The sequence below is a fragment of the Mandrillus leucophaeus genome, unplaced genomic scaffold, assembly GCF_000951045.1.
Source record: "Mandrillus leucophaeus isolate KB7577 unplaced genomic scaffold, Mleu.le_1.0 Scaffold456, whole genome shotgun sequence".
In the NCBI taxonomy this organism is placed as follows: domain Eukaryota; kingdom Metazoa; phylum Chordata; class Mammalia; order Primates; family Cercopithecidae; genus Mandrillus; species Mandrillus leucophaeus.
In genome coordinates, this window is record NW_012104876.1 from 502,434 (window position 1) to 512,650 (window position 10,217).

Consider the following 10,217-nt stretch of genomic DNA (forward strand, 5'->3'; position numbering starts at 1 on the left):
CTTTCTGCTCAGGTCATGACTGGAGCAGCATTTCAAGAGATGGAACTGGTTTCTTCTACAGAAGTGTTGTATTAGTTTCCAAGGGCTGCCATAACAAATCACTACAAACTGGGGAGCTTAAAACTACAGAAATGTAATCTTTTACAGTCTTGGAGGCCAGAAGTCTGAACTTGAAGGTGTTGACAGGGCCATGCTCTCTCTAAAGGATCTAGGGGAGGGTCTTTCCTTGTTTCTTCCCAGCTTCTGATGGTTGCCAGCAATCCTTGATGTTCTGTGGCTTGTAGACACATCTCTCCAATCCCTGCCTCTGTCTTTGCGTGACTGTTTTCCCTCTGTGTTTGTCTGTGTTCAAATTTCCCTCTTCTTATAAGATCACTAGTCATTGAATTAGGGTCCACCCTAATTCAGTATGACCTTATATTAATTTCCCTATTACATTTGCAAAGTATTTCCCCTGCAAAAAAGTCACATTCACAGGTTCCACATGGACATGAATTTGGGAAGGGGAACACTGTTCAACCCAGAACAGATAACAACCCCACTGCTTATTTGAAACTGCTTCAGATGTGGTTGGTTCCCCGATGTCAGGGGAGAGACAGGGCTCCAAGCACCAGTCACCTTGTGGCAAGGAGTACCAGGATGTCCTCCTTACAGTCAGAAAACATCTTGATATCAAAGACAGGGGCTATTGAGTTCTATGTGGAAGAGATCTAGTGGAAACTGTCGCAGGTCCACGCTTACCAAGATGGTGCAGCTCACCGTGGGGCATTGTGATAAAGAAAGATTCCCAACTCCACTTATTCACAAGGGAACACCCTTGCCACAATAGCTATTAAAGGTTGTGGTAATTGTTTTCCAATTATCTACCTGTGGGCAAAAATTAACATGGGTGCAGAGCATGGAGGGGAACTTTTAGCTGCTACTCATAAGCACTTTGGGGACACTCTCAACTTATTTTTACAAAACTGGAACTGGGCCAGTTGCAGTGGCTCACGCCTGTAATCCCAGCACTTTGAGAGGCCGAGGCAGGTGGACCGCCTGAGGTTAGGAGTTCAAGATCAACCTGGCCAACATGGCGAAACCCCGTATCTACTAAAAGTACAAAAATTAGCCAGGCATGGTGGCAGGTGCCTGTAATCCCAGCTACTCGGGAGGCTGAGGCCGAAGAATCACTTGAATCTGGGAGGTGGAGGTTGCAGTGAGCCGAGATCGCGCCATTGCACTCCAGCCTGGGCAACAAGAGTGAAACTCCATCAAAAACAAAACAAAACAAAACAAAAAACTGGGAACATCCTATTTCCGCCATGATATTTGCGCCATCAGTGTATCACAGGGGTCCTTCTAAGCCAGTAAATATCCTTCTGTACCAAAATGTATTTAACTGGTAATTCTAAATCTTTTGATAAAGGCCTTCCACTTCTCTTCCACCCCTGTGGTCCCTGTGGTACATCTTGTGCTGAGAGATTACCTTCTTCTCAAATCTTAACTATTTTACTGAATCTCTCCACCTCTTTTTGCACTCCTCAACTCAGTCAGGAAAAAAAAAAAAAAAATTCCTGCCCCTAGCGTTTCCTTAATCAGATGCAGACATGGCTGGATGTTCTTTGCGGGGCTGCTGAGTCAGAAGCCTGGACGGGCCAGCTTCAGTTTTAATAGAGTGGCTCAGGAAGGAAGTGCTAACAGAGATGGGTGCACAGCGCAGTCAGTGGGTGGGAGCTGATGCTGGCTAGACCTGAGTCTTCCGAGAGGCAGCTTGATTCCTGGAAAAGACTACTGGGCTGGAAGTCAGGAGGCCTGGGGTAGTCTCACCTCTGCCGCTAACATGCTGCATGACCATGGTAAGTCATTGCCTTTCTCCAAGCCTCGGTGAGAAACAGCGGACCTGGCCCCAGAATACACTGTGGGAGAACTAGAGGTCTTCTGAGTCAGGCCCCCACTAAGAAGGCAGTCTCCTGTGAGGATACCTAGGAGATGAGTTAGAAGCAGAGGGCGCATTTCACAAACAGCCCCCAAGGGATTGTCAGGAGCAGACCTCAGGAAGAATCAGAGAGACAGAGACTGCTCAAGCCTGGGGTCCGAACTAAAGAGGGCAGCAGTTAGAAGTTGAAAAGAGAGGAGAGAGCCCTGAACGAGTTAAGTCAAGAAGAAGGATCATGGTAGAGGTAAATTGCAGGGTAGGCAGGGAAAGGCTGTGGAGAGGGGTTTCTGGGCAGTGGAGCCAGGGGCTAGCCTACTAAAGTTCTGGTGCTCTAGGGGAGATTCAGAAAGTAGGCTGAGGCCAGGCATGGTGACTCACGCCTGTAATCCCAACAGTTTGGGAGACCAAGGTGGGCAGATCATTTGAGGCCAGAAGTTCCAGACCAGTCTGGCCAGCATGGTGAAACCCTGTCTCTACTAAAAGTATAAAAATGAGCCAGGCGTGGTGGTGCATACCTATAATCCCAGCTACTCAGGAGGCTGAGACAGGAGAATCACTTGAACCCAGGAGACGGACACTGCAGTGAGCCGAGAATGCGCCATTGCACTCTAGCCTGGGCGACACAGCAAGACTCTGTCTCAAAAAAAAAAAAAAAAAAAAAAAAGGCAGGCTGAGACTAAAGCAAGGGAGGTTTAAAAAACGGACTAGAACCACACAGACAAGTCTTAAATGTTCAATCATGTCAGGCTGATATTTGAAGGAAAACAAGTGCCAACTGTGTACCCACCTGCAGAGCACACCATCCCTGAGACTCTTCACTGTGGAAGAAAGGGAATTTTTTGTTCTTTAAAAACCTGATATTTCATGTTCCACATGAAGGGTTGACTGGAGAACCTGAGGTGCTGTACAGAGACAAGAGGAAGGCTTTGATCCTAAGCCTGCAACTCTAAGAGAAGAATGAGCCCATGAGTTACGGCCTGTGGGTTCTTCCACATGCTATTTCCTGTACCTGGAATATATTCTTTCCTGACCCAGAAAATTCCCTCAGGGATTCCTCTTCCAAGAAGTCTTCCCTGAGTCTGTCACCTCTTCACCTTCACTCCTTCTGCATGCTCCCAAAACCCCTGCCATTCTCTACTGTGGGTGCTTACCCAGTGCACTGTGGTCCACTCTGGCTTTTGTATCCCCTTAACTAGCAGCTCTGTCTTTTTCATTTTGGATTCCCAGACCTATCAGAGAGCCTAGTGCTTGCCAAATGCTGGGAAAATACTTACTGAAAGGATATTGACTACTCAATGTTAGCCACAAGGCCCCTCAGACAGTCTTGCCATAGGAAACATCAATGGGAGAACCTTTTGGAATTATATAGAGAGACGGGGTGGGGAACTTATGGATTTGTTGTTTTTTGTTGTTGTTTGTTTGTTTGGCTAAACTCACAGCAATAGGTGTTAGAGTCATACAAGGGTTACAACAGCACGCAAGAGCCCACTTATGACTAGAAATTTCTTCTAGAATTCCCTTCAAAGCATGATTCTCCTGCTGTGTTTGGGGTGGAGAGTGTGTGGCAGTGGTGAGGGGACAGAATCCTGCCTCTAGGATACAACTCTGGAGTGGACATGTAGCAAGAGAGCTCACCTTGGGAACCTGGGATGGAGGTAGGCATCTGTTAGAAAGAGAGACTGAGGATTCTGGTCACACTATCAAAACTAATACCAGAAACCAGATCAACACACCCACCATCCCCATTCCCAACCACACTCATCTATGCTGGAGATGATTATCCCCACACCCCTCCTATGTTACTCTTCCTGAGCCATTGGAGTGCCAGAATAAACATAACCAACTAGAAGACTTCTGCAGAATGGAAAAGGATGGAAGATTCCAGACTAGAAAGGCTGAGGACAGCAGATAGACACTGAATGTTGAGATTTGTCAGTGGAGTGCTGCAAGACAGGATGCAAAGTTATGACAGGTGTCTTTGCTTCTAGAGAGGCTTCGCAGATATACATTCTATCCCACCCTACCCTGCCCCACCCCTGGGTGTATAGGTACTCCTCCTTCTTGTTCCCACAGCATTCTGTGTTCACTTCGACAGTGGTGCTTTTCACACCATTTATGGTTGTCTGTCTGCTCATGTATTGTTCAGCTTCTCTGAACTGGGAGCTCCTGGCAAAGCAGGGACTGTCATCTTTTTCTTTGTATCCCCAGGGTCCAGCTCAGCATCTGGCTTACAGTAGGCACTCAGTGAATGTTGATGTGAACAAATGAACTGATTCAAAGAAGTGTCTCTTGAAGTTGCTTCTTTCCAATCTAGCCAACAAATGCAGTATTCCAAATGGAGGTACCAGAGATCACATCATCTTCAGCTTTCTGCCACAGATCCACATGAAGAAACACACATGGTGCAGCTAAAATCCTTAATGTTAGATAGGACTTTGCATTGGACACTTTAAAATGTGATGTCTGGCTTTGAAGAGGGCGTATAACACAAATTTACTGTGCATCAATCTCACTAATGGAAAATAAACAATAGCCCATACATCATCTTTCTTGAAGTGTAATGTGTTTAGTATAAAAGTTGATTGGTCAGTGTTAAAATATATGTAAATTTTAGCCTTTCCAGAGCCCATGAAAATGTCTGGAAAAAAAAAAAGCTTTTAAAAATGAGTAAGTACAAGGTTATTTGTTACAGCATTTAAAAATATCATATGATTGGAAACAACCTAAATGTTCATCAATAGGGGACTAGTTAAAAAATGTGTAGTACATCATCATTCATGTAATGGGATACTATGAAGTTGTAAAAAAAAAAGAGAATAAAGAAGTGTTTCGCTGACCTAGAACAATCTCCAAGATACATTGTTAAGATGTAGAACAATGTGTTATATACTGCTGTGTGTTAAAAGGCTGAAAGGGAATATCTATGTATTTGCTTGAAGGTGCATAAAAGCATCCCAGGAAGATACATAAGAAACTGACAACACTGGTTAACAATGGAAGACTGAAAGGAAGAGATGGGGAAAAAGACTGCATTACATACGCTTTCATGCTCTTTCATTTACATTTTAGACCACGTGAATGTATTATTTAGTCAAAAATAAATATAAAAAGGAAGAAACCACAACAACCATAGGAAATACAAAAAGTGACATCAACGTGACATAAATTTTGACAAGCAAGAAAGGCCATGAATTTGGACTAACAGAGAGATCAGAGCAGTAAACACTGCAATTCAATAAGTTGTAAGAGTATGCTCTCCCAAAGAAGCATTAATCACAGAGTCAATGAATGTGAGGAGCAGGGGTGGGCTATGAGGCAGTCATTGAAGAGCCGCAGTGGAAACAGCTGGGACAGGTGGCCCTCTCCCTCTCTCTCCTTTCCCCCAGTGGACCATTTGTTAGGAGCAGCATTTGGCGTTGGCCCTCAGGCTAAAGTTGCCTAGAGAGGGCTCTAGGAAGGATGCTGAGACCTCCACAACAGATAGGACAAAACCAAAAGGAAAACCAGTATTAGTCAAGAGTGAAACTTTCTACAAGGCTCCGCCCCCATAGAAAAGCCCTCCTTACTTCATCAGTTGTGGGGGTCCCTGGTCTTCCTGCCTCTCCACCCACATAACCTAAAGGGAAGCCTGACTGTTGACATTTCCTACCCACTTAAACAGAACCCACAGTCAGCCCTCCCATTCCGGAGAGAGGTTTGTGGGGGAAACAGATAGATCAACACAATTGCAGAGGAAACTCATGCCATCTACCCATAATAACCAACACAGGTTTTCATTCATAAATAAATAAATCGCCAAGCATTTGAGAAAAACTAGCAACATAACGAAAAGGAAAAGTAAACAAAAGGAACTGACCCAGAGGAAAGAGATAGAATTAAGGGAATTGAAGAAAATGTAAATATATTCTGACACATACTGCTCGAAAAGCTAGCCAAACACTATTCTCCCAGGTTAGAATGGTTTACAGCTTCCCCTTCTATCTCTATAAAATAATATTTAGTAATTTGGCAAATATTTACTGACGCCTTACAATGTGTCACAACTCTTTACAATGTGTCAGGAACCAAAGGTTCTGGGTTTGTTTTTTTTTTTAATTACCTTTTTCCTCTAATAGTTAATGGTAGAAAAATCAGACAAGTCCATTATGATATGATGTGGCAAATGCTATGATAGATTAAGCACAGAAGAGTTGGGGCGCAGTGGCTCATGCTTGTGTAATCCCAGCACTTTGGGAGGCCAAGGCATGTGGATCACCTGAGGTCAGGAGTTCAAGACCAGCCTGACCAACTTGGTGAAACCCTGTCTCTACTAAATTTGCAAATATTAGCCAGGCAGAGTGGTGCACGCCTGTAATCCCAGCTGCTCGAGAGGTTGAGGCTGGAGAATCACTTGAACCCGGGAGGTGGAAGTTGCAGAGAGCCAAGATTATGACACTGCACTCCAGCCTGGGTGACAAAGCAAGACTCCGTCTCAACAAGAACAACAAAAAAAAATACTAAGTACAGAAGAGGGCACCTTGTCAGCTGGAGCGGAATATTTCATTGAAACATTAATAGATGGCCGGGCACTGTGGTTCACACCTGTAATCCCAGCACTTTGGGACACCAAGGCTGGCGGATCATGAGGTCAGGAGTTTGAGACCAGCCTAGCCAATATGGTGAAACCCCGTCTCTACTAAAAACAATTTTTAAAAATTATCCAGGCGCGGTTGCGCACGCCTGTAGTCCCAGCTACTTGGGAGGCTGAGGCAGGAGAATCGTTTGAACCTGGGAGACGGAGGTTGCAGTGAGCCGAGATAGCTCCACTGCACTCCAGTCTGGGCGACAGAGTGAGACTTTGTCTCAAACAAACAAACAAAAAACATTAATAGATAAGACAGGAGGGAATTAGCCTGGGCACAGGAATAGCATTAATAAGCACAGAACATTTCAGGAAATAAAACTAGCTTAAAATGCTTGATGCTTAGGATTGAACCTGAATGAGTCATAGATGATGAGGAGAGAAATGTGGGCAGGGGTCAGTTCATCTGCCTTGTTAAGTATCAAGACCCTTTCCTCTAGTCTAGAGCTTTTCAGATATATTCAGGGAAAAGAACCCTTAGGAGGCCCTTTGTACAACAAACAAAATACTGATATATTTAACTCTTTCATATGTACTGGAAATAATTTTCCAAGCAGAAACTATGACTGTGTTCTGGGTTATCAATATAAAATCACAACCACAAGCATATTCACATCAAAAACAAACTGTTGAAGTATGATCCATTGTTTTTCTTATTTTTCCCTTGATATTTGCTAGCAGAAAAATAGTAGTCACTAGCTAGCAGACTACTAGCAGAATAGTAATCACTAGCTAGCAGACTACTAGCAGAATAGTAATCACTAGCTAGCAGAAAAATAGTAGTAGAAAAGGGTGACCGATATTTGAGAAAATTCTGTGTAAAAATAACTGAAAATGAGACTTCAATCCACTAACTTAATTCTTTCTATAAACTTAGAAAAAGATGGCCAAGATTTGATTTTGGCTATAGACACTTTCGTGCACTCCTATACATGTATACATTTCTTGGAAACTAAATTTGATAATCATTTCTGGATGTGTTAAGCAGCTGAAGATGTTAAAATGGAGCCCGCTCCCTGTTGGGGAGAAACAGGCATGAGAGGTTCTGAGACAAAGGACTTCTGACACAGAATCAGAAATCAAAATAACAGCCTAAATTGGGAAGCTGGAAAGGTAGCCAATTGTGGCATTTTGGTAGAGGACCAGGCAGAAGGATGGGAGAAAGAGAAGGCTTCAAGAATTGAGGTACGAGCAGGGCATTCTGGAGTCAGTTGCTGTCAGTGTGAAAGATGGATGGGGTGGGACAGAAAGAGAAACAAGTTAAGTTAGGATGGTACAATTCAGTAATCTACAAAAGAGAGGATATATGGGCCTGGAGATGATGGCAGGGGCCATGGAGAGAAGTGGTGGCAACCAAAGGTTTCGGAGGAAGAAGCCACTAGAAGTGGGGCAATCTGGGGCAAGAGAGTGAAGAATCATGAGTGGATCCCAGATCTCTGACTTGGGCAATTAGGTGAGTGGTGGGACCATTCACAGAGATATGGAGAACCTTAAGGGAGAACAGGTCTGGATTGGAATTAGAGTGGGGAGATAAATTAAGTTTGGAGCATACCAAATGTGAGATGGCTTTGGGATACCCAAGTAGAGATTTTCAGAGGCAACTGTGCTTACAACTCTGAAGTTCAGGACTTCAGTTATAGATTTGAGATTTATCACAATGAAGGTGAGATTGAAACCCATGAAAGTTCATGAAACCCATGAATCACCCAATGAAACCATGGAGAAGAAGAAGAGAGGGGAGGAGAGGAGAAGGGAAAAAGAAAGGAAATAGTGAGAAGGAACACCAAAGTTTTAAGGGGTATGAAGAGAAAGGAGGATAACATGAAGAAGGATTTTGAGAGGCAGAAGCCCTTAAGAATGGGGTGATATAGAATTCAAGCGGGGAGAGCATTCAGGAAGATGACAACAGGATAATAGGTCAACAGAGTAATAGAAAGGTCACTAAAAATAAACCCTAAGAAGTATTCAGCCAAAACTGTTATTGAGCTAATAATTGTGGGATCAATTTCAGGGGAATATTGTGGGCAGAAGTCAGACTGTAGGAGACTGGGGATCAAGAAGTTGAGGCAAGGAGGTTGGACGACAACTGTTTTTTCAAGTTGGTCACGTGAACAAATCCTGACATTGTCTGCATCTTTGTGGTTCCTTCAGCATCCCCTCCCTCGGGTCTTGGCTGAGCTGATTGCAGGGCCCCTGCAGCTCTGGCACTCTCAAGTTGTATAAAACTGTCAGTGCAGAAGTCCTTGAGCCCATTTTGGCTCTCATGATAATTTTCCTTCAGTGGAACTAAGGTTACTTGTCTAAGAACCGAAGTCTCTGACTTGACTGATCAAAGTTCATCACGTGCATTGAAGCCACCTACTTGGCAGATGTAGTGAAAAGCTACATAGATCTGGGCCCAGGACAGGATGCTGGGGCGTGGGAGGGGAAGAAAGCAAGTGCTAACTATATAGATAGCATGCCTATCAGAGCAGTTTTTACATTTCCTATTTGTCTCTCAAAACAATTTTATAGGAATCATCAAAGTAATTTTATCACGGTTTCTAGACCAGGTTTGGATGTGAGGTAGGGATTTCCACAGCTGCTTTTAGTTTGAAGGAAATCTGATAAGATGATGCAAAAGTCCTTCAGAAATGTGTAATCCTACACACTTCAGTGATTCAATTCATTGTCAAAACTTAAGGTGTTTTTAATATCGTTATTGTTCATTTGGTTTTTACCAACATGTAAGGAGTTGGCAATTATTTGTAAAACTCATGTCTTAGGCTAAATAAATTCCAAAAAATTCAGGATGAGAATTGTTTATTGCTTAACGTGTTTCAAATTTCTTCCATGCACTTCTTTATTAGATCTTCACAGCAACCTATGGGATAAGCAAGACAGGTGCAAGTGCCTCCTTTGGGTATGAGGAAACTGAGGTCTAAAGAGATGAAGAGATTTGCCCAAGGCTCATAGCAATTTATTGGTAGCGCAAAGACTAGAATTCAGATCTCTTAACTGCAGCCTATTTTCCCGATTCTGAACCATTACATCAGCATCAAAAGTTATCTAATAGATTGGAACAGTGTACACAGGCAACTTAGTTACATCAAGCCACGATTTTTACTTTAACTTCAATTCCAGAGTCTTGGCCTGATTTCCCTCAAGATCCTACTTGTCTTTGCCTTTAAGAAATTTATTTTTCTTGCATTATCTTTCCAGCTAAATTTTATTTAATAACCATCAGCATCCTTTTTTTGCCTTATGCCATGTAGACTTGACCTGAAAACCTGCCAGGCTTTCATTGAGTTTAGCGATTAAAGAAGTAAAGTTTTGAGAAGCAATTAGTTGATGGGACACCAGTCATAAAATCAATCCAAACTTTCGTTGACATGTGTTTCTTTCCCCATATACCAGGTTCCCGCTTGATATTAGTAAGATTGAAATTGAAATAAGTCTATTGCTGGTGGATGAATTTGTCACTTTCCTTGAAACTGGTGAACCCAAAAAGTTAGACAGTGATAGGAAAATACTGCCATTGTCTGTTAAGAAGTCTATGACATTTCAAGGCAAGAATGAATATATGGAAGAAGAAACTTGTTTCTTCTTTACTAACAAAAAGGAAAGCCTGGAAGTGAATGATATGGGTATAATTTAAAAAAAAAAAAAAAAAAAAAAAAAAAAAAAAAAAACCTTTAC

The 10,217-nt window shown here is 42.8% G+C and overlaps 1 long non-coding RNA gene across 1 annotated transcript; it reads left to right on the plus strand.

Moving 5' to 3' along the window:
- Window positions 1–1,579: 1,579 nt before the first annotated feature.
- Window positions 1,580–4,462, plus strand: LOC105549760. The gene is made up of 3 exons (XR_001007601.1): window positions 1,580–1,838; window positions 2,798–2,897; window positions 4,127–4,462. It is a non-coding gene; the product is annotated as an uncharacterized LOC105549760 (long non-coding RNA).
- Window positions 4,463–10,217: the final 5,755 nt, after the last annotated feature.